This window comes from Sorex fumeus, unplaced genomic scaffold, assembly GCF_029834395.1.
Source record: "Sorex fumeus unplaced genomic scaffold, SorFum_2.1 ptg000122l, whole genome shotgun sequence".
Taxonomy (NCBI): domain Eukaryota; kingdom Metazoa; phylum Chordata; class Mammalia; order Eulipotyphla; family Soricidae; genus Sorex; species Sorex fumeus.
This window is the reverse complement of record NW_026606179.1, coordinates 32399243-32426502: the sequence shown is the minus strand read 5'-3', so window position 1 is coordinate 32426502 and position 27260 is coordinate 32399243. Positions and strand designations below refer to the sequence as shown.

The 27260-nt window shown below is 57.7% G+C and overlaps 1 protein-coding gene across 2 annotated transcripts in view; it reads right to left on the bottom strand.

Annotated features, from left to right (window-relative positions):
* Positions 1–23711, bottom strand: part of ADCY7 (adenylate cyclase 7) — a 53281-nt gene extending 29570 nt beyond the window's left edge. For both annotated transcript variants that reach the window (XM_056136256.1, XM_056136257.1), the window contains exon 1: positions 23647–23711. The gene's annotated coding sequence lies outside the window, so the exon portion shown is untranslated. The remainder of the gene's footprint in view (positions 1–23646) is intronic.
* Between the last annotated feature and the right edge of the window lie 3549 nt (positions 23712–27260).

The following is a 27260-nucleotide window of genomic DNA, read 5'->3' as shown; positions in this document are numbered from 1 at the left end:
AGCACAAAAATTTGTAAGTCTGCAACTGTACCTCATGATGTCTCACTAATTAAAAAAATAAATAAATATTTTTTAAAATTTTTTAAAAAATAAGGACCAAGAATAAGGTCAGAAATAATTCAGTAAGAAATAAATTCACAAGCAGATATACATTCAATGAAAGAATATTTGTCCAAAAGTTTATTCGTGAAAGAAAATAAGTCACATTAATGGAAAAAAAAAAAAGAATGGGGCAGGAGTAGGGCGGAGAGGACGGTTTGGGAGCTGGGGACACAGATGGCAGCAGTTCAAGGTTCCACCCATCCACCCATCCACCCATTACCTCCACAGTTCACAGAACCACATTCAGGTGTGAATCACCATTGGCGTACGGTGTCACAGTGCTAAGAAGACAGTGAGGCCCCAAATAGGGAGTGAAAGCTGAGCCATCCTTTCCTCCGGGACGATTTCCAGAGAGAGAGAGAGGGAGGAGCCACAAAGGGAAAGTTAAGTCCTTTCTAGAAACTTAAGACAAAAGCCCAACCCCCAAGCCCAAACCCAAAACCCAAATGCCAGAATGGAAAGACAGATCCACCCAATGAAACGAGAGAAGAAATGCTGCATGGTCAGGACTACCAGAAGCAGGAACACAGCTCAGGAACCAGGGCCACACCCGTCACCCCAAGTTCAGCGCCCAGTTCAGCACCCTGTTCTGCGTCACCCTCCATGTGCCACCAGGAGTGACCCTGCTGACCCCCGGCATCACGAGGCCTGAGGCTCGCAAGGAGTGGTCGCAGGACTCAGAACACTGCTTGGGCATCCTCCTGTCCACCTCCCCCCACCACACAACACACACCCACACACACACACACACACACACACACACACACACACACAAGAAACTATCAATCAAAACTAGCCAATAGAATAATAATTATAAAATAATCCCTAACCCCCAAAGGAACTAGCCAACTCCAAAGGTTAAGATCAGGGAGATGTTTGCAACTAAGCAAGTCCCTCCTGTGAAAAGGAAAAAGTGGGGGAAGAGTGTGAAAAGGCAGTGGGCAGGGGAAAGAAGTGGCTGCCTTCCCTAACGGCCATGATCCAGAGACACACGAAAGAATCTCTGAACCGAGCAGCTCGCTACAGAGATGCCTCCGGACTTTAAGCCAGGCCAACTTCACCAGGGTGTCTCAGATGGGGGCAGGCATCGTTCCTCCAGCTGACCCCTGCAAAACCCCAGTGGTCGCCAACTTCCAGAACCCAATGAGAAGTGCAGGTACACGGATTCAGTGACAGCAAACTCCAGATCTCAAGGGATAGGGGATGGGCCTGTCCTTCTCATCCCCCCATCCCCTTGGTACCCTAGAGGTCACACCCACAAACTGTCCCCAGCTGCTACTTAAGCTCCTTAACGGCCATGATCCAGAGACACACAATAGAACCTCCAAACAAGCAGCTTAGCTTGCTGCCAAGATTTCTCCAGACCCTGATTATCTAAAATTTTAGAATTCCAGGAGCATGCATTGCTCTCACAGCCACGCCACGCAGCATCTATTCTAACAAGATGTTATGAACATCTATTCATAACAAGCAATACGAAAGAGAGTATGGAGGAGATTGTCTGCCATAGAGGCAGGGGGAGAGGTAGGAGGTGGGGGTGGGATACTGGGGACGTTGGTGGTGGAAGATGTGCACTGGTGGAGGGTTGGGGATTGATCATTGTATGACCAAAACTCAAACAGGAAAGCTTTGTGACTGTGAGATTGTATCTCACAGTGATTTTTTAAAAATAATAATAAAAGAAACTCAACATACTTAATTAAAAAAAAAAAGTAATGTGGAGTTCATGCCCAATTCAATCAGCTTAATCAATGGCTGAATACATAAAAAAAAAGAAAAAAAAGAAAAAGTGGCTGCTTCATGACCAGAGAAAGGTCCCATTCTGGCCAGAGACACCTTTCACCTTTGCCTCCAAGGCTGGCGAAGAGCAAAACACCCTCACATCTGTGCTGGCCGGATGTGGGGGGGCCAGAGGTTGACATCCCCAGGGAGGGTCATCAGCGATGCAGGAACACTTTCTAGGCCAGCTGAGTCCCTCCTCCACACTCTGACAGGGAGCCTGTTCACTGAGTTTACTCAGAATCACAAAGCAAAGTCCAACGCGTCACCCAGCCTGGAGCCCGGGACTCTGGTGGAACCAGCTTAGGGTAGAACGCTGTGACTCTGCCCGAAACCCTGAGGGCAGCCTCCTGCCAGTCCTCCAGGCTCGGCGGATGCCTGTGGCGGGTTAGGACTGAGCCAGGACAGAGAAACCAAAACGGACGCTTCAGCAGAGTGAGCACATAGAACTTCTCCCCATTTTCGGTTTCTATTTTTATGGTTACAAAGTAGCTTGTTCAATTCTTTTTTTTAAAGAAAGGCTTTTAGCGGGGCTAAAGGGAGAGTATAGCCAGCAGAGCGCTTGCCTTGCACACGACAGACCAGGGTTTGATCCCACAAGGGTCCCCCAAACATCACCCGGGGTGACCTCTAACCACCAAGCCAGGAGCCCTGAGCACTACCAAGTGTGGCCTCCAGCAAACCAAAAAAAAAAAAAAAGGCTTTTAACAGAAAATTTGAGATCTGTACAAAAAGCGCCTTAGGAAAGCAGATGACCGCATACTTAAAATTGTTCCAAAAGGTTAGGCCCTGTGTAGGGTTCTTTTTTGTTTGCAGGATTGGTTTGGGGGCCACCCCTGTCTGTCCATTGGGGGTACAAAGCAAGTGCTCAGTATTTTCAGCTCTCTCTCCAACTTCTCCTGTTAGTAGCAGTGTTTTTGTTTGTTTGTTTCTTTGGTTTTTTTTTTTTTAGTTTTTGTTACTTTGGTTTTTGTTTTTAAATAGGGACCAAAGTGATAATACAGTCAGTAGGGTGTTTGCCTTGCACGCAGCCAACCTGCGTTCGATCCCTGGCTTCCCGTATGGTCCCCCAGCACCACCTGGTGTAATTCCTAAGTGTAGAACCAGAGTAACCCCTAAGCACTGCTAGGTGTGGCTCAAAAGCAAACAATGAAAAATTAACAAATAGTGGGTCAGAGAGACAGAAGGGATTAAGACACTGGCCTTACGTAGAGCCAGCCAGGGTCCATGAACACCGTCAGGAGTGAACCCGGAGCACAGCTAGGAGTCACCCCTGAGCACCACTGGGTATGGATCCCCCCACCCCCAAAAACAATAAACAACAACGATGGAGTGGGAGGGGCTTTGAGAAACAGGGATAGGCGGGCGGAGTCAGCAGGCAACCTGTGTCTCCAAACTCATTAGGTGTGTCGCTCTACCTGAACCCCACCCACCTTCGGAACCTCACATTGCAACAAGGGGCTGGGGAAGTGGCTCGGCGGCAAAGCACATGCCTCGTCTGATGAAATCCTGGGTTTGATCCCCAGCACCACACATAAAAATGGTTAAATGAGCAACTTGAAAAATAAAGAAGACACACACACACAACTCCCAGGGCAAACTAGAGACAAACATGACATACCAACTTGGAAAATGTGCTTCAGGCTTACTCTGTGCGTGTGTGTGTGTGTGTGTGTGTACGTGTGCGCGCATAACGGCCATAACTCACCCCAGCAGAGGGGCCATGCACTGCAAAGCAAACAAAACCCCAGAATATGAAAAATAAGAATACTCACAGGGCCAAAGATAGTACAGCAAGTGACACACTTGCCTTGCACACAGCCCACCCAGGATGAACCCCGGCACGCCAAATGGTCCCCCGAGCCAGCCAGGAGCAGTTCCTGAGTGCAGAGCCAGAAGTCAGTTCCGGGCACAATCAGTGTGTGCTCCCCACCCCGCCAAGAGAGAGAGGGGAAAAAAAAAAGAATCATCATAAATAAGATCTAAGCTGTAACCACTGAAACTTTGTCATGTGCCTGTCAAGTTGACGGGTGGGGATGGGGAAGAGGTTGGGGGAGGGTTTGGGAACACTGGTGGAGGGAAGCTGACACTGGTGGTGGGATTGGTGTTGAAATATTTTACTCCTGGGGCTGGAGCAATTGCACAGTGGGTAGGGCGTTTGCCTTGCACGCGACCGACCGGGTTCGATTCCCAGCATCCCATATGGTCCCCCAAGTATCGCCAGGAGTAATTCCTGAGTATATGAGCCAGGAGTAACCCCTGTGCATCACCAGGTATGACCCAAAAAGAAAAAAAAAATTATATGCCTAAATTCAAACAGTAACAACTAAAGTAACAACAACCAAAAATGTATATGCCTAAAACTAAAACTGTAACGAAAAGGCTCACAATTTGTTCTGAGACATTACTGGTGCCGGCTCAAGTAAATCGATGATCAATGGGAGGACAGTGCTACAGTGCCTAAAACTCAACTATCAATACCGTTGTAAACCACAGTCCTTTATTACAAAATGAAAACAAACAAGCACTGTCCTCCCGTTGTTCATCGATTTGCTTGAGCGGGCCCAGTAACGTCTCTATTGTGAGACTTGTTGTTACTGTGTTTGGCATATTGAATACCTCACGGGTAGCTTGCCAGGCTTTGCCGTGCGGGCGAGATAATCTCGCAGCGATAGCAGAGCGGTAGGGCGTTTGCCTTGCGCGCAGCCAGCCCAGCCGAGCCCGGTTTGATTCCTCTGCCCCTCTTGGAGAGCCCGGCAAGCTACAAAATGAAATCAGAAATAAATCAAAACTTTCCCGACCTTGCAGGAATTTGTGCAACAGCACTCGGCAGCCCTCAGCTTCCCGGCTCTGTGGGTGTAGCTCGGAGCGGCCCCAGCCCGGGCTGCCTCTGGAGGCCTCATGGGCAGGCTGGTCCACGCAACTGGCCTGTAGATCTAGCTCCCCACCCTCCCTGACTCTTGGGAAGCAGGAGAGACACAGGGCCTGGGAAGATGGGCAGAGGGCACGAACGTGTGGGCAGAGCCTGTGTCTACAGCTGGGCACACAGACCCTGGCCCGCGCAGTTATCTGCTACGGAAGCCCCGTGCAGGAGGCAGGCTCAGAGAAAAGCTCCATCAGAAAGGCACAGCCCAGCTGTGCAGGCAGGCCAACGTGCCAGCCTCAGTTTCCCCCTCTGCCTAAGGAAACCGTGCAGGGGCAGAACATCAGGGCCCTGAGTCTAGGCTCGCCTCTCACCCTGCCTGAGTCTGACGGCTTGAGGAGCAGTGAAGATCAGTAGAGGGTGAGAGGCCCAGAAGCCAGTGAGCAGGCTGGGCACCAGGACCCAGCAAGACGCCAGCCTGGGACCCCCAAAGCCACTGCCTGGGCCAAAGGCTCCCCTGGCACCGACAACAGAGTGCCCGGCCCTAACACAAGCTGCTGAGACCCCAGGTAGGTCCCCGGGATTTCCAAGAACGGGAAGGGGCTGCCTCCAGCCCAGGCCTGAGCCCGGAAGTGCCCTTCTCAGGGGTGTCAGCCTGCTGGGCCGCTCCCTCTCCAGCCCCCTCGCCCCCACCCAGCTGACTTCCTCTCAGTCACACAGGAGAGGGCTCAGGATCCCCACCACAAGCCACCTCCTGGTGCCAACCCCCCTTCCTCATCCCCCCTCCCTCCCCTGCCACAAACCCTGCTTCTGAGCCAGGCCAGGCGCAGGAAGTCACTCTGATGGAGGCCCGATTCAAGCAGCCCCACGCCCCCTAAACCCAAGGTGGGGGACCTTGGATGGTCCACCCAAGTTCCCTGCACCCGATGCACCTCCCAAGAAGACTGAGTCGCACTCTCCATCCTTTCCCACTCACCTCTTGGTCAAAACTTCTCCAGGACTCACAGTGCTCCCCAGGATTGCGTGTCTGGCTTGGCTTCAGTTCCCCAAACAAGCTCCACCCTGTGTCTCCAGGCTCTGGCAGCCTAAAACCACGCCTGCCAACCCCCCCTCCCCCCCCCCCCCACCGCCCACAACTCCACACCCCAACTCCTGATCACCCTTCAGAGCCTTGGAGGTCACCTCCTCCAGGAAGGCTGCTGGTCTTGGTTTCCGGTACCTGCCCCTCCCCTGGCCACACAGAGCTGCTGACCTGGCCCTATCTGGGCGTACCACACTGTCCCCCGGCCCTGCTGGTCCCACCGTGCCAGCTACGAGGAGCCACAGGGCCTGGCGCCTAGAGGGACACACCCCCCATCCCCCTCCTCCTCAGCCCAAGTCGAACAGACCCCACGCAGCTGACAGTCCTAGTAGGTCACCTGCCCCTGAGGTGAGGCTCCACACTGAGGGACAGAGACAAGAGGGTCCCCCGCTGGTGGCCTGTCCTGAGAATGGCCCCATTGCTGCTGGAAACGTCCTTATTATGAATCTGAGCATGAGACGTGGATGGGGCTATCCTTGCCATGCTGTTTCCTGGGGACAGGTCCTAGCCCCGTCCCCCGAGCCACAAGAAGAGGAGAGAGCAAGGGGTGTCAGGTGGGAGGCAGCACTTGGCAGTCCCTTGCAGAATGCTCGCTCCGGTCACCCAGAGACTGCTGGCCCGGGCTCGTCCCTGGACCTCAGGACTCAGCTGAGCAGCCAGTGTCCCCTTGACATGGGCGGGCCTGGGGGGGCCAGACTTGAAGCCCCAGAAAGCAGCAGAGGCCAGAGGCCTCTTGTCCCCTGGGGGGGGGGGGGGGATCTGGAGCTGTGGTTGCAGAGTCTGGGTTACAAAGCAGGCGACCTGGTCCCCTTCGAGTAAGGTCTCCAGCCCACTTCAAAGAGCTTCCTGTCCCTCAGCAGTGGGGGAGACGACACATAGTCCTGAAGGCTCAGCCTGGAGGGCAGTGTCCCGCCACACTGCACAGAAGGCAAGATGGAGGCCTGAGGTCCCAGCCCCCCTCTGCACAGAGGGTCGCTGTCCCCAGGGTCCCTAACACAGGAGCCAGGGGGCCTTCAGCTGCCCTGAGCTGGTGCACCTGAGCCCTTGCAGGGGCGGGGACGGACCCCAAGGAGCCACGGGCCTGGACCTCAGGGCACAGAGACCCTAGGCATATACCTGGGGTCCCAAGAGAGGAGGGAGGCAGGCCTTCCGTTTCTCCAAAATCAAGCCTACCCAGCACTCCCTCGTCCCAGCTCAGATCAGGCACTCTGAAGCGGGCAGGAGCCGGGACCAGCCCTGAGGACAGGGGCAGCCACGTCCACTGTCCCTTCCTCCTGCTAGTCCTCCCCTGGTTACCGGGAGTCGGGGACAGACACAGGCTTACAGGGGTGGAGAGGAGGGTGCACCCCTTCCCAGCTCCCTGCAGAGGCGAGGGGAAGGGGGCTGCCCAGTGGAAGACTCAGGAGAGGGGAGCAACCGCCCCACACACCAAAGGAGACTGCAGGGGTGAGTCGCGCCCAGGCAGGGGGGCGGGGAGTCTCTGAGCCGGCGGGAGCAGGAGGGGGAGCAGGAACCAGGAGGAGGAGAGGCTCAAAGCTGTCATCACACAGGACATGCCCACCTGTCCTCAGCATGAGGAGCTGGGACACCCTCACACCTCAGCTACCCCCCATATCAGTGTTCCAGGGTCCCCACAGGCCTGTGCCCCCTGCACAGCTCAGAGTCAGTTCTCAGGAGCCCCAAGAAAGGAGCTGGACACACTCCAGTGGGGCTCAGGCCCCCCACCCGCCTACAGAGAGGGGGGGGGGTGGAAGGTGGTCCAGCCCAGCAGGTCTCGCCAGGCATTGGGCAACCCCAGCCAGGATGTGGGCGCTGGGGAGCTCGTGGGCTGCAGCAGGCCCAGCCAGATGCCCCTGGCCACTGGGGGTGGGGCACCCTGCCACCCTCCACAGGTGGGCGAGTGTAGACTGCAAACGCATCCAGCATGAGGGAAGGGCAGAGGGCAGGCAGGGCCCCCACGCCCGACTGCAGGGGAACTGCCAGGAAGCACCAGCCCACTCTGGCGGGTCTCAAGAGCCTGCATTTCCTCTTCCAGAAGCTTCCAGTAGCTCGGCCACTGGACAGGTGGGGAAACTGAGGAACGGAGTGTGATAGGCCTCCTCCATCTCAGAATGGCCACCTCCCGCCCCGGGCAGAGGAGCTCCCCAAACATGCGACTTGATAGTCCCCCTGCAGAGGGGGCGGCAGGGCCCAGGGGGCTGCGTGTGCACCTCCCCACTGGGACCCTGAGCAGCCCATTGAGCAGAGGCAATCACATGTTCCCCTCACGTTGTGGGCAGGCGCCAGCTCCCCCCACTGACCCACTGCCCTCCACCCAGAAGATGGTGCCCGGTGGTCTCACTCTGGGCCCAGCCAACCCCCAGCTCCTGGCACCCCAGACCTTTCAAAGGGGGCCCCGGGCCCCAGGCAGCATCATCAGAGCCCCCGCCCCGCTGCGCAGACCCCCTGCCCACTCCCTCAGGTGGGGCTGTCCCCAGCAGGCAAGTGGGGCCTGGACAGGGGCAGCACTGTTGGTGCCTCCAGGACAGGTGAGGGAGGGACAGCTGAGCGGCACCCGTGCGTGACCCCAGCCAAAGGTGGACGGCAAAGTCACGGAAACCGACAATCAGAGAGATAGGACAGGTTGAAGGTGCTTGCCAATGCCCAGCACCCCAGGAGATCCCCGAACCCTCCAGGAATGAACCCCAACGTCAGTCAGGAGTTGGCCCTGAGTATAGCACAGCAGAGTGTGGGAGAGTGGGAGAGAGACAGAGATAGAGACAGAGAGAGACAGAGACAAAGAGAGACAGAGAGATAGAAACAGAGAGAAACAGACAGAGAGAGACAGGCAGACAGAGATAGAGACAGAGAGACACAGAGACAAAGAGAGAGACAGAGATAGAGAAAGACAGAGACAGAGAGAGAGAAACAGAGAGATAGACACAGAAACAGAGAGACAGAGACAGACAGACAGAGATAGAGACAGACAGAGATAGAGACAGAAAGACAGAGAGACAAAGAGACAGAGAGACAGAGATAGAGACAGAGAGAGACAGAGAGACAGAAACAGAGAGATATAGAGATAAAGATAGACAGAGACAGAAACAGAGAGAGACAGAGATAGAGAGGCAGAGAGAGATAAAGATAGAGAGAGACAGAGAGGATAGAGTAAGAGAGACAAAGAGATAGAGACAGAGACAGACGAGAGAGAGACAGATAGAGAGACAGAGACAGGCAGAGACACACAGAGAGACAGGGAAGCGATTCCCCAGCCCCCGTCACCTGCCTCCCAGCTGGGACCAGGGCCATGCCACCCGCCGTGTCTGCAGACAGGGGTTCAGCATGGTTGTGGCTCCCATGAGGGGAGCTGGACTCCTCACCTCTGCCACGAGGCCCCCCGCCCAGAGCCCCTGCCAGTCTGTTCTGTGCACTCAGATGTGTGCTCTCCCCCAGATACAGCAGGACTGCCCCCTGCACCCCAAGCTCTGCTCCAGGGGCCCGCAGCCCTGCGGGCAAGGAAGGGGTGAGGCCAACAGCGACAAACTATAAGGGTGCATATGCCCGAAGCTCCATCAGAGTGGGCCTCAGTCTCCCGTGAGAAGCAGCCTGGGCCCGACTGGTGTCCCCCGCCCCTGCCCCGCAGCTCACTGAGTGGAGGGGGGTCACATGTGCCACCCTCGGGGCTGCAAGGGACACTCATCCCCCACATCCCCTCCCCGCACAGCGGCCCTGTCTCCCCCACCCTGCCCCACACTCACGAATCTGAGTCACTTCATGCCACTCAGATGCCACCGAGACTTTCGGGGTGCACACCTGAGAGCCACAGGCCGAGTCCAGGGAGCCTGGGTGGGGACCTGCCCTGGGAGGCGGAGCCCTGCGGGTGGAGAGGAAGGACTCGCACCCAGCCCGGGCCCCACCCGCACAGCTGCACTTCCTCCTGTCAACTCTTTCACTTCAGAGGCTTCCTGACGGCCGAGAGCTGCTCACTCAGCCACAGACTCAATGTCCCGCTTAGATGTTATTTTTCCCTCTGGGGGAATTTTTTTTTCTTTTAATGATCAATTCCAAACACAGTATAGGGAAGATGGGAGTGAATGAGAAGGCAATAAAAATCCAGTAGTATTACTTCCCTGTTCACCTCAACTCACTACTCCACACAGTTTAAGGCAATGAAGACAAGGTCTCCACACAATTTTAACACATTTGTCTCCACACAGAACACCAGGGGCACCCTGGTGTGAGAGAAGCAGCCATCCTCAGCCCTCCCGCCATCTGGTCCCTGCCCCACAGGCTGGTGGGGAGCAGGGCACCCCATCTCGGCATCTTAAGCCCCATGACCTGACCAAAAGACACCTGCTCTACCTGTTTCAGGGTGCAAATGTTTGGATGAACTCATGGAAAGATCCAGAAGGCCCCCCTCAGTTGGTCCCTGGGCCCCAAGGAGTGAGGACAGGACTAGGTAGGTCATTTCCCAGAGGCTTACTTGTTCCACCCTTGGGCACAGATCACATTTGTTTGTTTGTTTGTTTGGGGGTGGGGGGACGGAGTGATGGGGGGACCTCCCAGCCAAGCCGCTCACTCAGTGGGACAGCCTAAGGACTTGCTGCTGCTTGGTGGGCGTTGAGGTGCAGGGTTGTTCCCCTGCCAGCCGGGGTGGGGGAGCAGGAGCCCCAAAGTGCCGAGTCTAGCCCTGTGCTGTCTCTGCACCCCGTTTATCTCTTAGTCTCACAGAGCAAGCTCCACCGCTCTGCCTTCACTAATCTCTCTTCCCATCGGGTCGGAGAAGCACAGCGCAGCTGTCAATGAAATTACAGCCTTGACGAGAAACGCAGGCGGCCAGGCCCAGGCCCGTCAGCCCTGACTGCACCTTCCCGCCAGCTGGTCCTGGGTCCAGAAGCCGCCCCACCTGCCGGCGGTCCCCGAGGGCCCTCGAGCTTCCCTGCTCCCAGCCCAGACCCACGCAGCCACTCCCAGGCCGGGCCAAGGCCCTCCCTTCCCCCCCTCGCCCCAGCCCCCAGGCCCCGTGGCGTGGCGTGGCGCTGTCCACTCCCTTCTTACCGGGCTCTGCTCCAGGGCCCTTGGCTGCAGGGTCCTCAGCCAGCCCTCCCGGGCCCCATCCTGGCTCCCACAAGTGCTGGGGGGGGGTGGCCCTCAGGGCTACCTGCTGAACTCAGAGCAGGCGCCACCACTTCCTGCCTGGGTGGCCGTGCAGAGAGCCCCGGCCCCTCCCGCTGGGACCCCTCTCCTCAACAGCAGGGAGGCGCCACGCCAGCCCCTGGCTCTGGTGACTTCATGGAAATTGGATGCTTTCAGCGGAATAATTTTTTTCTTTTAAGTGAAAATATAACAAGCATCAAAGCGGGCCCATTAGAAGCCTGGCCTGGGAGCTCCCAGTAGCACGTGTGTCCTTAATGAGCAATCTGAACCTGGCACGGAGCCTAGCACGAAGCCCCCCCACGCACAGAGCCTCAGTTTCCCCTCTAGGCTGTGTGGAGGGAGGCTTGTCAGCCACCCTCTGGGACCGTCTGAGCGCCCAGGGCCCTCCCAGGTCTCCATCCCAGCTGCGTGGCGGCTCCAATTCCAAAATCTGGACCCAGTCCAGCCCCTCCCTCGCCATGGGGCAGGGACCTACCCCCCACCACACCTAGATCCTAGGCCGGACCTCAGTTTCCCTGTTGGAAGGGCAGAGTGCTTAAAACGAGGTAGCCGGATAGGAAGTGCTAGAAGGCAGGAATCAGAAGCTCAGACGGCTGAGTGGGGAGAGCCCCTGGGTGCCAAGAGCCTGAGTGGGGAGAGCCCCTGGGTGCCAAGAGCCTGGGGCCTGGTTCTACCTTTCACCCCAGTAGTGACAGTTCTGCGGTGGGGGATGACAGACTGGGGACCAGGAGCCCCTGGGACTCAGCACAGGCTGCCCACTCGCCCTCCTCAATAGCCACCCCCGAAATCCCAAACTCTGCCCCTCTCCTCACTCCACACCCTCAGCCAGCTGAGACCCAATTTCCGGCTTCCAGTAGTTTGAGCCAGGTGACCCTCCACCAGGTGACCCTCCACCCCCCCCGCCCCCCTCTCCCAGCCCCTATCCTCTCCCCCGCCAGCAGGACCTCTCTGAGCCTCTTACCCACAAGTGGGACTTGGAGTCATCACTGAGGGTGTCACCGTGGCACAGAAACCAAGAGGAGCATCCACGGCGGGGACAGAGGCCCGCAGCTCAGGGGACAGAGACCCACGCCCAAGGCAAGGCTCAGGGCCTCTTTGGAGGGGCACGAGGCCTGTCCCCTGGTGCAGGAGCAGGTGGCTACCTACAGGCAAGGCCATGAGCCATGGACAGGACGGGAAAGCCAGCGGGCAGCGCTGTGAAGGGATAGCCACGAGCGACACCTGAGCGTGGCCCCCAACCCAGGCGCTGGGTGCCCCCCCCCATCCAGAGAGCCCCACGGCCACTGGCACCTCGGGGCTCGAGGAGGGTCCCGGGAGGAGGGGAATGGGGTGTCCAGCAGTCACCTCGTGTCCTGCCCCCGCAAAGCCCTGAGTGGGACCTGAGCAAACAGGGAGGTAACTGAGAGTCCGCAGTTGGGACCCAAGTCAGAGCCTTGGGCCCCTCCACCGGGCGCCCAGGGCGGGACACCAGGCGGGACACCACGCCAGCTGGCGACCACAGCGGGCCTTTGCGGGCCTGACCTTCCACGGCCGAGCTGGGATTTCGGGATCAGGGCCTCGCGTCTCCTCTGGACTCCCCCACTCTTGAACCAACTCCCCTTCCCTTTTCAATTCCCACAACGCTTGCATGCCTTGGCTGAGGACAAGGACCAATGCTCCCTCCTCCAGAAAGCCCTCGTTGATGCCGGCATCAGGACATCCTTTGAGCCACCAAGCCTCAGGCCTCCCCAGGAAGATAGCGCTGTAATACTGTTTCCACTCCTGCCTGGATCTGCTCCTCATTTCTGTGGGGAACCAGCCCCCCTCTCCCCTTTCCTCCACCCACCCCTCTCCCCCTCCTCCCCAGGGCCTGCCGGTGATTAAGGAGCCAGCCTAGGGCTGACTCAAAGTAGTCCAGCAAGGGCTGGAGCTATAGTCCAGCCGGTCCGGCATTTGCCGTGCACATGGCTGACTTGGCTTTGACCCCTGGCACCCCCAGATGGTCCCCAGAATCACTGTCAGGAGTGATTCCAGAGCGCAGAGCCAGGAGGAACCCTTGAGCACTGCCGGGTGTGACTCAAAGCGCACACACACACACACACACACAGCAATCCAGAGAAAATTCTCTTCCGGAGCAATCTCTCCAGGAGGCTCTGAAGGAGGGAAAGCTGGCCGTATAGAGTGGGGGGGCTGCAGGGACCCCTCTGCCTCGTGGTGATCAGCCTCCAAGACCGTCCCCCTGCATCCTGCCCAGCTGACCCAGCGAACACTGCAGATACCTCACACGTGACTTCCAAGGCCACAAGCGACAGTCCAGCAGCGGCCTGGCTCCCAGCCCTCGTGCCGGCAGCCACTCACACACAGGGCACCGAGGTCTCCTGCGCCTGCCACCCAGCCTTCCTAGGAGCGTCCCTGCAGCCTCGACCAGGGAGGGCCAGCGGCCTCCCTCCGGCACCCCAGCCCACCAGCCCCAGACCCACCTCAGCGGCCAGGCACTTCCGCCGGGGATCCGCACCCCGATTCCCCAGCGAAAACTCAGGCAGAAACCCCGTGCCCACTCAGGGCAACTGGTGACGATGACTAGAGCTGAATCCCCGTCATGCACACCTCACCGGCTCAGGACTGACCCCAGATGTACCAGCCCCCACCCCCACCCCCCACTCCCACTCCTGGCCAGCTTCAGCGTTCCAGGCTGAAAGGGCCAAACTGTGATTCCCACGGAGAGAGCCCCGATGACGCAGGCCGGGGCCCAGGGGCGTGGTCACTAACACCCCCCCTAACCCTGGGGGAGACATTCCCATGCATCATGCATCCACGCCGCCAGCCCCCCACCCCCGCCTTCCTCCCTTCCCAGCTGCCAGCCCAGACAGCGCCGAGTCCCCCAGGGAGCAGATGAGCTCCTCGGTCACCCCGCAAGAATCAGGCTTCCAGAGAAGGGGCGTCCTGAGGTCAGGCGACTGTGGGCAGCGGTCAGCGCACAAGGGGCCTCAGCGGAGAGGGAGGTCAGACGCCCCTCGCGGTGGCCTCAGGGTGGGGGGGATGGCCAAGTGTCTCCTCCAAACACTTGTCCTGAGGCACTAGCCTCCCCTGCGCTTTGCCGTCACGGCCCCCCGAGGTAGGGACAGAAAGAACCACAGCTGCTGCTGGTGCAAGGCCCCAGGGTGGGAGCCCCACGGGGGAAGCTCAGGTCTCTGCCACTGCTGGGCACTGGGGAAGGGAAGGGACAGCCGGGGTCACGGTGCATTGAGCAACAGCGATGGAGCCTCACGGAACAGATGTGGAAGCAGCTGTCCTGCCAGCCCTAAGTCCCGACTTCCTTTGCAAACCTTGGCAGCGGGGCCCGCCCGCGCGCCGGCAGAGCGCCCCACACCCAGCCGGTGTGAACGGGTCAGGGGCAGCAGAGAGGAAGTGCCCGCCCCTCCCGATAGATGCCATGCACGGAGCATAAGCAACAGCTTTCGGGGTGTGTGCTGTTGGGGGGGGGAGGGGACCCACTTCCACCCACGGCTACAGAGGCGCGTCCCTTGTTTTTGACGGGCCAGAAAATCTGGAAGGATGCCGTCCCACGTCTTGGGCTGGGTGGCTCGGGGATGGAATTTGGCGGCTTCCATTTCATATTCATCCTCCCCCTGCTGGCTGTACGCAGTTTTCACTGACAAAGAGGCAGGCTCCGTGCTGCTCAGCAGGGGCGGGGGGGGGGGGGGGGGGGGGGGGAGGGGGGCGGGGGTTCACCTCACAGCCAGCAATAAGCAGCAAGGCTCCAGTTCCCACCCCCCACCTCACCCCAGCAGAGCTTTGCAGACCCCTACCTGGGAAAACATCAAAACTCACTTAGATCAGGGCCTGGAGGGATGGGGGGGGGAGGGGGCGAAGGGGGGTGTCAGCAGGCTTTTGTTTTTCATGCAGCCGACCCAGGTTCCATCCCCAGCATCCCGGAGGGTCCCCCAAGCACTGCCACGAGTGATTCTTCAATGCAGAGCCATAGGTCAGCCCTGGGCATTGCCGGGTGTGGACTTCCCCCTCCGCCATCACCCCCGCCCCCCCACCCCAAAAGTGACTTAGATCAAGCTTCCTGGGCTGAGGAGAAAGCACATCAAGCACTGTGTGGTATGAACCCCTGTCCCAAGCACCGCTGTGAAAGACACCCCAGTACTGAGTCAGGAGTAGCCCCCTGCCCAAACGGTCACTGGGTTATGGACTGAAAACAAATCTCCGGGCGCCAGAGAGATCTTCAGAGGTTAGTTCAGTGTTTGCCTTGCATGCTGCCAATCCCAGTTCAATGCCCAGCACAGCCAGAAGTAATCCATGAGCACTGCTGGATGAGGGAGGGAGGGAGGGAGGGAGGGAGGGAGGGAGGGAGGGAGGGAGGAAGGAAAAAATGAAAGGGAGGGAGGGAGGGAGAGAGGAGGCAGGGAGAGAGGGAGCAAGGGAGGAAGGAAGGAAGGAATGAAGGGAGGGAGGAAGGAAGGAGGGAAGAAAGAAGGAGGGAGGCAGGAAGGAGGGGAAGAAGGGAGGGCAGGAGGGACAAACGGCCAGTCCTGGTGCAGCCCTCACTCCGATGCTGATTCCAGGCACTAAAAGGCTCGTCTGGCAGCGTGGCTGGCGGCAGTGTGGACACACTGGATGCTGCCCTGAGAGGCACACTGAGTTCTGGGTGGGGCATGAACACCGTCTGCCCTCCCTTCCTTCCAGCCCTTATCTATCTGGGAGGCAGCTTTGAGCTGGCCAGATGAAGTGATAGGAGGCTGCAGGGCCATGTGGGAGCGGAGGGTGCGAGGTCACCCAGGCCTGGACTGGTCACCCGGCCCACTCAGGGCCGGTCAGCGGGGAGGGCGGACTCACTCCCTGGCCTCCTGTGCATGTGGCCTGAGCCGAGACACTGTCCCACGAGGGCTCTGGCATAGGCTACTTTGGTCTCACAGCAAAGGGCCAGTTTCAACCCTCCCTGCTGATGAGGAATGTGCAGGGGTGGGGGGTAAGGGGGGTGGAGAGGGACAGTGGCAGAGCTGGGACACACCCCCAGGTTCCCCCCCAACCGCCACAACACCTAGCCTCACCCCCAGCACAGTGACCCCAGGGCCTGCCCACGCCCTCTCCGCCACCCCCCTGCATCTGCCAAACTCCCCTGGGAGTCCTCCCGTCTCACCTCTAACCACAGCTTACTGGGGTGGCAGGCACCCCCAGACGCGCGTCCAGTCTGCGGGCACCAGAGTGGAGCAAGGACGTGCTGTAGCCTGTCCCAGAGAAACCACCTCGAGTGAGCGGGCAGGCGGCGGGGGGCGAGACAGGCGGGCCCGACTCCCGAGAACCTCCACGGTCCCCTCCCAAAGCCGGGGGGAGACCCTGAACCCACAGAACTTCCCTTGGAGGAGCACTGGGCGGCCCAGTGTGCTTCCTGCCACGTGTCCACGACCGAAGCCCACGTGAGAGCCCAGCTTCCGGCCCCCACTTCAGGGCTCGTGCTTCTGCCTTTTCACCAGATGCAGATGCCTGAGGTTTCCTGAGAAGTCTGTCCACCAGCTGACTCGCTCCTTCCCCGCCTCCCCACCCCTGCAGCTCGGAGCCCCTGGCAGGTGAACCACAGAGGGCCCCATGGCCACCCTGAGCCTCAGTTTCCCCTGCTGCCAGACAGTGCCGCCCCCAGGCGGAGCTCCTGAGACCTTCTTCGTGGAGTCCATCTCCCCGCTTGTAGATGGGGGACCTGACACACCTCTCCAAAGGCTGCACCCGCCCAGCCGTGACCCCCGCCCCCACCTTCTCCCCCACAGGCAGGCCCGTGTCCAGCACCTGCTCACCCCTCCACCTCCAGGAAGCCAGCGCAGCCACCAGCCAGTGGCGGGGAGCTGGGCACCGAGAGGGTCTATGCGCACTGTTCCCTGCAGGGATTCACCCCCTGTCCCAGAGAAGAGGGGGCCCACAGGCTCCGGAGGGCTGAGAGCCGGCCTCCAGGCACCGACACATCAAACCAAGACTGGGGCCCCTCCCGGAACGCCTCCATCACCCCCCTCAAAGGGACGGTTGACAAACCACTGAGAAGCCCATCGGAAGGGCCGGGGTTACGATTCAGAGTCACAGATGGGACTGGGGTGGGGGGGCAGAGATGCAGCAGGACTGGAGAGCTGCCCAGAGCCCCAGGTAAAGGTTCCTCCTCCTCCTCCTCCTCCTCCTCCTCCTCCTCCTCCTCCTCCTCCTTCTCCTCCTTCTTCCAGCCCCCAGCCCTCCCCTCCCCCTGCACCCCCCCTCTCTACCTCCTCTCTCCAGCCTTATCAGGGCTCTTGTTCAGGCTGAGTCGGGGAGGTGCAAAGGTGAAAAAGGCATGGGGGGTAGGGGAGGCTGGAGCGATAGCACAACAGGTAGGGCGTTGGCCTTGCACACGGCTGACCCGGGTTCGATTCCCAGCATCCCTGAGCACCGCCAGGAGTAATTCCTGAGTGCAGAGCCAGGAGTAACCCCTGTGCATCGCCGGGTGTGACCCAAAAAGGGGAAAAAAAAAGAAGAAAAAGAAAAAGGCATGGGGGGGCAGGTAGGAGGCACAGTACTGGGCAGGACAGTAAACTGGAAGCCTCCAGATGGAGGCCAGACAGGACGGGGGAAATCACAGCAGCGTCCACTGGTGAGTCTGGCTGCGGGCAGGACCGAGCAGAGAAGCGGCCCCCACACAGGAATGCGGCCAGTGCTGCAGGCCTCTGAGTCAGCAAGGGAAACTCGAAATCGCGCTTATGGAAAAGCTCCTGCTGCTCAGATGTTTGGAATGAGCCCAGCGTCAATGCCGAGCAGGACTCTCGCTCCGGGGACCTGAACCCGCTGCTGTGCCGCCCTGAGCAAGACGCTTGGCCTCTCTGGGCTTCGACAGCAGCATCTGCAAAGTGGAGCAACAGCCCAGGGCTTCTGGGACAAGGAGATAACGGACACTGCACCCTCCCACCGATAACGAAAGCAACAGTAAGAGCTAACCTTCACCCAGCGCCAGCTACTGTTCTCCAAGACTGAAAGCATTAGCTAGACATGATTTTTGAAAAGCTACTATTTTAAAAGAACTTCAAAAATTCAAAAGAGTTCGGGCACAGATGCTGCCCGAGACCATGTGCTGCCTGCGTCCAGGTGGCCAAGCACATGTGGTGGCCGAGCACATGTGTCGCCCGCATCTCCCCTCGAGATGTGTACTTTCATGTTTTCCTGTCTAATGCTGGGATGTGTCTAGGGGCTCTCTCCACCCTTGGAGAAGTCCTCGTTCTCTCTTAAGCATCTCTCTCTCTCTCTCTCTCTCTCTCTCTCTCTCTCTCTCTCTTTCTCTCTCTTTCTCTCCCCCTCCACAACTTCAAAAACCTTCCAAATAAAATCTATTTACTTAACTGCTTGTCTACTCCTGAAATTCCTTTCTGCAAGGCGAGACAAGAACCCAGTAACCCTGGGTCCCGGGTGGCAGAGGCAGATGGGGAGAAAGTGACCATCTTTCTCCTCCCTGCTTCACATAAGTCACCCGTGGGACCCACCGAAAAGCTCTGATTTTTCTGAAAAAAAAAAATTCAAAAGTTACCAAAAAGTGGAAAGAACTCTCCTATACTTTTTTTGTTGTCTTTTGCCAAATTTCCCCATCTTTTAAAGTATGCCTATATGTTTATTTTATGTTTCTTTTCTAGTTTTTGGGCCATACCTGGGGGCATTCGGGGATCACTCCGGGAGGTCCCTGGGAAGCATATTGGATGCCTGGGATTGAACCCGGGTCGGCCGTGTGCACGGCAAGTGCCCTACCCGCTGTACTTCCTATCATTCCAGTCCTTGTTTTTCTTTAATAAGTGAGAGTGGGGTGCTCACACTATGCCCCATCACCCCAAACTCTCCTGCCCACAGACACACGGCCACCCTGTCATTTAATAGTGAGGCAACATGAGAGTAGATGCGGGCACCGCCCTCAGCAGCAGCTCCCCCCACCCGGGAGCACCCTGGCTCGTTTCTCCTGGCCTGGGCTGCTCACATCCCACCGTGGACTCTCACGGGTCTGGCCCTTTATATCGGGACCTGCCCCCTGGCCTCAGAGATAAGTCGCTCTCCACATCACAGAGGAGACTCGGAGCTCAGAGAGGGAGAGGAGCTCGCCCACTGCCACACCGGCAGGAAATGCGGCGCCAGGCCTCCAGCCCCGGGGACCCCGCAGAGTCCGTGTCCTTCTCCTCTGGTCTAAGGGCCGGCGCGACACAACCTTGGCTGCGGGGTCTAAACACGCTTCCTCCACACACACTGTGGCCGCAGCAGCTGCTGACCGGAATGAGCAGCCCATGGGCACTCCCTGCTGGCACAGACCTGCTGGGACTGGCCCGGGTACTTGTTTGCCACCTGGTCTGGGAGGCCCCCTCTAGCCCCCTTTATAGAAGCCAAGGGGCAGGCTGGGCTGGGGAGGGGGCGAGTGTGCCTGTCTTTCCCTCTGACCCCCCATACTGTCCAGAAAGCAAGGCGGTGGACACCAAGGTCCTCAGGCCTGAGGCTGGCACAGACCACCAGAACTGAGGAGGAAGGACCCCCGGGGTCACCATCCACCATGGAATAAAGCTCAGTCTTTCTTTCTCTCTTTCTTTCTTTCTTTCTTTCTTCCTTTTCTTTCTTTCTTTTCTTTTCTTTCTCTTTCTTTCTTCCTTCTTTCCTTCCTTCCTTTTCTTTCTTTTCTTTTCTTTCTCTTTCTTCCTTCCTTCCTTCCTTCCTTCCTTCCTTTTTTTGCTTTTCTTTTTCTTTCTTTCTTTCTTTCTTTCTTTCTTTTCTTTCCTTTTCTTTCTCTCTTTCTCTTTCTTTCCTTTTGTCCTTCCTTCCCTTGCCCTTCCTTCCTTCCTTCCTTCCTTCCTTCCCTCCCTCCCTCCCTCCTTCCCTCCTTCCCCCCACCCGCCTTCCTTCCTTCCTTCCTTCCTTCCTTCCTTCCCTCCTTCCTTCTCTCCCTCCTTCCTTCCTTTCTTCTTTGTTTCTTTCTTTCTTTCCTTCTTTTGGGGAGTTGGGGGCCTTGGAACACTCTCAGAGATGCTCAGAGGCTACTACTCAGTGCTCGGGGATTGCCCCCAGAGGTGGCGCTGTGGACAAACCCTGGGCCTGATGCCTGCAAAGCCTGTGCTGGGTCTCTGGTGCTCTCTCTCCGCACCCATCAAGCCCAGCTTTTTACTTCTGGTGTAGACCTGGGGTCTCAGTGCCTTTCTGCTGAGCCCAGCATGGAAAGCCTCCGAGTAGAGCACGGAGAGCCAGGCCACTGGGGAGGAAAGGCTGGCAGAAAGGACAGCGAGCTTGCGGGCTGGGAGAGAGAGGCGGAGCACGGGGCGTTTGAGGGGCTCGTTCAGTCTGGGATATATAGAAGAGGGAGCTGAGAAGAGCCTCCCCAGGGGGAGGATGTGGGATCACCCAGTCCTAGGGGGCCTGGGACCCTGACCCCCAAATCCTACCTAGGACTGGCCACAGCAGCCTGAAAAACCACTTTGGTTCCCAAAGGGGAAGAACTTGCATCCCAGTCTGGCTCCCTTCCCAAATGGGGCCCCCTCACCCATCATTCCCGGGTGTCTGCCAGACAACCCCCAGCAACTCTCCACCAGAAAGGAGACAGAGGTGCCACAGACTCTCAGGGCAGGTGACGCTGCCCACCACATGCTCTGCCGCTGGCCAGTGATGGGGTCTCCCACCTGCACTGTGGGCCCCATGTTTGAGGTCTGAGGAGAACGTGGGCTGAGACACCTCACGATCCTGCACTTTCCACCTGAGTGCCCTAGTAATCTGCATCGAGGCCAGAGAATAGTACAGAGGGGAGGGTGCTTGTACTGCATTCGCCAATCCAGGTTTAATCTCCAGATCCCTGTGTGGTTCCCTGAGCCAGTGAAGAGTGATTCCTGTGTTGTCCTGAGCACAGCTGCTGTGGCCCAAAATCCAACATGTGGTAATAACAATTAATAAACTGCATCAGTGTCCAGCCCGCACCTGCAAACCCAATTTCACAGCTCATGAGCAATAGAAGATCTTAAAATTTTCCACAACAAACAGAAAAAGAATCAAGTTTTGCTTCTTTTTTTTTTTTCCCTCCAGTGGTAGGGCTGGAACCCAGAGCCCCACACAGGCAAGGCCTGAGCTGTCCCACTTCCCACTCAGCCACATCCCCAAACCTCACAAAGTTTGCTTTCCTTCCTTCTTACAGTTGAGAAAGCATAAAAAAATGAAGAACAGGGACTGGAGCAATAGCACAGCAGAGAGGGCACTTGCCTTGCATGCGGCTGACCCAGGTTCTCTCCCTGGCCTCCCATATGGTCCTTTGAGCACTGCAGGGAGTGATTCCCGTGTGCAAAGCCAAGGTGCCATGGTGTGGCCCCAAAAATTAAAAACAAAATTTTTAAAAAAGAAACAAAACAAAAACAAAAGACAGAAAAACAAGAACATGTTTTCTCCACAAGTTTCCCCAAAGACATGTCAAAGGAAACCCATCTCAGCCCATCACCTCCTCTGCCCACCACACATTGCCGTGTACTGTGGGGACATCTCTCCACAGATGGGCTGGACTCCCTCAGCCTTCCCTGTTGACCAGTGGACTTTGGAGGGCAGAGAACCTGCCAGGGACTCCCGCCTGGACACCACCGGCCACAGCCACCCCCCACTTCCCAGCTCCAGACCTGTCTTCAAAGGGCTGTGAAGACCTGTCTGACCTGCAACACTCTCCATCAAAGGGTTCCAATGGTCAAGAGCCATGACCCTGGCCTCAGAGGGCAGAGGCTGCCCCGCCTCTGTCTCCATCAGCGGCCTCAGACAAGCACTCTGGACTCTGGACAGGACAAGGGCATGGAGAAAGCCTGTACAGGTGCTGAGGAGACAGAACTCCAGAACTCAGCATCAGGGACTCAGCCTAGAACACAGCACCCATGTGCAGGCGGTGTGCCTCCGCCCCGAGACTCAGGGCCTCCTCACCTCCCTCAGGTCTGAGGCAGGCCCAGCCCACAGGGAACGTGCCCCACACTCTCAGAGCTATTGAGGCCCCAGCCCCCAGGGTCCCAGAGCCCACCGTGGCCAGTGCTTGCTGTCTCACAGTGCTGGCCTTCACTCTGGCCTAGGTTTTGTCAGCAAGGCAATGATTCTGACTGGCGGCAGCCCCCTCACTGGGCACCTGTGCTCCTCCCCGGCGAAGGCTCCATGGATATGCCCAGGGGCTCCGGGGTGGCATCGTGGCCTTGGAGGGAGGAGCAGGAGTACCCCCAAGGCACACAGAGGAGCAGAGGAACACCCCTGCCCACCCCCACTCCAACTGCCTTCAGGTGAAAGATGAGATGCCAGGACCCCGCAGGGGAGCCAGGCCCGGCCAACTCCTCACTTGCTCTCTCTGCACTCTCTGGACAGGGAGATCCACTGTGGCTCTGGCAGTAAACACACCCTTCACACTCTCTCTCTCTCACACACACACACCCCCTATCCAGTCTAGGGCATGCATATGCACACATGCACACGTTATTCAGTCTAGGGCATGCACACATGTGCACACACACAGAGTGTAGGGCATGCGCGTGCACACACGTAATTTAGTCTAGGTGTGCACACACACATACACACACTATCAGTCTAGGGAACACACACACATACACACAATATCAATCTAAGGTACACACACACACACACATACGTATATCCACATACTATCAGTCTAGTGTAAACACACACACATGTGATCCAATCTAGGGATCAAGCACGCACACACACAACCCAGTCTAGGGGGTACACACACATGCACACACACACAAACACACTCTCCAGCCTAGGAAGTACACACACACACAGAGTGTAGGGCATGCGCATGCACACACGTAATTTGTCTAGGTGTGCACACACACATATACACACACTATCAGTCTAGGGTACACACACATACACACAATATCAATCTAAGGTATACACACACACACATATATCCATATACTATCAGTCTAGTGTAAACACACACGCACATGTGATCCAGACTAGGGAGCAAGCACACACACACACAACCCAGTCTAGGGGGTACACACAAACATACACACAACCCAGTCTAGGGGGTACACACACATGCACACACACAACACACTCTCCAGCCTAGGAAGTACACACACAGTACACACATACAGTACACACACACACACACTCTCTCTCTCTATCCTGGTGGAAGAAACCAGCCAAACCAGCCCCTTTCCCATAGCCCAGGGCCAGGAGCACTGTCTGCATCCCCTCCCTACCCTGGTACCTGGCCCTGTGCCCTCCCGGTCTCCCCTGCCCCCCACCCGTCCCTGTCCGCTGTTCCCTGTCCTGTCCACATCCAGTCCGGGCCCCCTCCCTGTCCCCTGGCCAAGTCTCAGTCTTCACATGGGGAGAACTGGCCACTCTGCTGCACGGAGGCCGGCGGAGCAAAGGTCTGAGGAGTCCCAGCCCTTGCCCAAGTGCCGGGGCGCTCGGAGCCTCTCCCCCACCCTCAACCCCTGGGCCCACCGACACACACTCACACACACACAGTCACGCACTCACAGCAGTCACACACTCACACACAGAGACACAGACACACACACAGTCACGCACTCACAGCAGTCACACACACACACACACACACACACACACACACACACACACACACACACACACACACACACACACACACACACCACCCGCGAGGCCGGGGAGTCCCCCAGCGGACGTGCTGCCCATCCCGGTCCCGCCGCTCCCGCCCCGGCCCGCTCACCTGCCGCCGCTCCGGGTCCCGCCGCCGTCCGGGTCCCGCCGCTCCCGCTCCCGCCGCCGCTCCGGATCCCGCCGTCCGGGTGTCCGCGCCGCGGCGGGCGGGACGGGCGGGGCGGGCCGAGGCCGCGGCCAGGGTGACCGCCGGCGCCCCCCGCTGGCCGCCCGGCCAGCCCGCGCGGCGGTGGCGGCGGTGGCGGCGGCGGCTGCCGGGCCTGCGAGGTGGGCAGGGACCGAGGGGCCGGCGGGGACCCCCGAGGTGCAGGCGTGTGCCTGGCCGGGCCGCTGACTGTGGCCCCCGATGCCCACGTCCAGCCCGGGCGGCGCGGAAGGCCGCGAGCACGAAGCCGGCCCCGCCTTCCGCTGGTCCTGCACGTGTTTGCACGCACTCTTTTGTTTGCTCGTTGTCTTGTTCGGGGGCCACACCTGGGGATAGTCGGGGCTTACTCCCGGCTCTCCGCTCAGGGGTCACTCTTGACAGGGCTCGGGGCACCGTCTGGGAGGCTGAGGATAGAGCCTGGGTGAGCCCCGTGCAGAGAGCAAACGCTCCCCTACTCCCGTTGTACCAATCGCTCCCGCCCCTGCACCTAGGGTCTTGACGCCAACAGACAGGAAGACTGAGCTGGGCAGAGGGCGCTGGGCACGACGTGGGCATCGCGCTCAGCCACCCACAGCCTCTCCATCCCCGCGGCCAGCCCCGCCCAGAGGCCCCAGGGCTGTCTCCACACCCCCGCCCACCCGCATGCAGCTCTTGTGTGGCTAGCTAGAAGTTTCCTGGGCCTCAGCAAGAATCCAGCCTCCAGCCGGCCGGGCACTTGTTTTGCACATGTCTAACCAGGGTTAGATCCCCCCGCACCACACACATATGGTTGTCTGAGCCTGCCAGCAGTAAGCCCTCAGCAGTGCCGGGTGTGGCCCCCTAAAAAACAAAAAACAATGTTTGTTTGTTTTTTCCTTCAGTTCACCCCGAGGATGGCAGACCCGCTGGTCCTTGCCAGCCTGGGTGGCAAAGCTGTGGGTGGGCACTGCTTTCCAAATATGGAGTCATGCACACCCAGATTCTGACCCTGCACTGAGGCTGTATTGGAGTCCAAAAGTGCAGGTGAAGGGCAGGAGCCTGGACAGCAGGTAGGGCACTTGCCTTGTACAAGGTGGTCGCAGCTGACTGGACTTTGATCCTGGCCTCCTGTAGTTCCCTGAGTGATTCCCTGAGTGCAGAGCCAAGAGTAAGCCCTGGACACTGCCAGGTGTGGTCTACAAGCCAAAATAAATAAATAAACACAAGCTCAGGTAAGTTTAGTGAATGACAAGAAAAGCACTTCCGCTCCGGGGAGGACCAGCTTTCTCTGTCCCTGGTGTGGGGTGAACCCCCTTGTTGTGTCTGAGGGAGACTCAGATGCCTCCTCACCCATAATGAAGAAAAGAGAACCAGTGAAGATCTTGGGAAACAGGGGGTAGGGTGTTTGCTTTGCACACAGCCAACATAGCCAACCCAAGTTCGATTCCTCAAACCCTCTCGGAGAGCCCGGCAAGCTACTGAGAGTATGTCGCCCGCACGGCAAAGCCTGGCAAGCTACCCGTGACGTATTCGATATGCCAAACACAGTAACAACAAAGTCTCCCAATGGAGACGTTACTGGGCCCACTCAAGAAGAAAAGCGATAGCACAGGAGGTAGGGCATTTGCCTTGCCCGTGGCCGACCTGGGTTCAATCCCTGGCATCCCATACGGTTCCCCAAGCACCACCAGGAGTAATTCCTGAGTGCAGAGCCAGGAGTAACCCCTGTGCATCACTGAGTGTGATGCAAAAAAAAAAAATTGGGGGGAAACAAAATGTTTCAGGCATTTTGCAGTGAAGTCTGAAAAAAAAAATGAAGCCCATCTCTAGGCGGGCAATAGCACAATGGCAAGGGTGCATGCCCAGTATACCCTGACCCGGCGTCCATCTCTGGCAGGGTTCGAGCAGCGTGTCATCCTCTAGTTCCTGCCTCTAGCCCCAGGGGTCCATAAGAGGTGAGTCAGTGGGGCCGAAGCAATAGCACAGCAGGTAGGGCGTTTGCCTTGCATGCGGCTGACCCGGGTTCGATCCCTGGCATCCCATATGTTCCCCCAAGCACTGCCAGGAATAATTCCTGAGTGCAAAGCCAGTAGTAACCCCTGAGCATTGCTGGGTGTGACCCAAAAAAGAAAAATAAAATAAAATAAATTGGCTTCTTTAAAAAAAAAAAAGAGGTGAGTCGGTGGGCCAGTGGGACTGCCCCAGTGGACACGAACAGTTGAGTCTAAACTAAAGCCGGGAACATGAAGGCGCAACGGCAATTGCTCTGGTAAGTGCAGACACTCAGCAACGGAAGGGCCTGGGAGTTGGGGGATGGTTCTGGTGAATGAGGGAAGGTAGAGAGATGACTCACAGGCTGAGGGAAGGCTTGGTTTGCAGAAAGTCCGGGTCTCATCTCCTGGCACTGAGGGCCCCCCCCCCCAAGCCCACCAACAGCCTAAGCAGCAGAGAAGAATGACAAGCAGTGCACAGCAGCCGTCTGAGAGGGGCTGGCTTGGGAAAAGCTGTGCCTCGGGGTTACACCAGCCCCAGGGTCCTCCAGGACAGCTGTGGGAAGAGAGAAGTGGGTAAGTTAAATTGATGTGGGAAGCTGCGACATTCCTGCTCCTCCTTCCCCCCCCTTCCCCTCCCCTCCTCCCCGGCCGGCTTTCTCACTCAGCTCCCAGGATGTCTGCAGCCAGCGCCTTACAGCCAGGCTGGAGGAATCCCCTGGGGAACCCAAGGCACATTCTAGAGCGTCTCTAGGCATCCTTAAGTCCACTTACCCGCTACTTGTCAGGACATCCAGCTGGCTCCTGGCACCAGTGCTCATGCACAAGCAGCCAGACAGGAAGTGCCTGGACTCAGGAGAGGAGCTTCCAACCACCCAGGAGAAGCCCAGACAGCCACGTGGAAAAAAAAAAAGTTCACAGACATTGCAGCAGACAGTAACTTGACCATATCATGCATCTCCTCGGAGACTCAAAACAGAATGTAACCAGGAAACCAAAAAGGATATTATTTTTTAACAAGGAGCAGCTGAGGACAAAAAAAAAAAAATCAGCCCGCTTTGAAAAAAACATGATAGCAGAAATGAAAAACCAAGAGAAGTGTCAACAGATGAAATTGAATAAAAGGTCAGAGCTGGAGCCGGAGCAATAGCACAGGGAGAAGGGCATTTGCCTTGCAGGCGTCCAGCCCAGGGTTCGATCCTGGGCATCCCATATGGTTTCCCGAGCACCACCAGGAGTGATGCTTGAGTACAGAGCCAGGAGTAAGCCCTGAGCATCACTGAGTGTGGTCCAAAAGGACAAAATAAATAAATAAAAGGTCAGAGCTTGTCCGAGAAGATGGTCCAAAGGACTGAATGTGTGCTCTGCACATCCAGGTGAATGTGTGCTCTGCACATCCAGGGGGTGGCCGAGTTTGTTCAGTTCCCTGCATTGCATGGTTCCCTGAGCACTCTGGAAGGAGCCTCTGCTCTACCTAAAAAAAAAAGTCAGAGATGAGGACCCAGAAGATGTCTTAATACTCTAAAACTCTTGCCTGGCAAGCACAGAGTTATGAGTTCAAACCTCAGT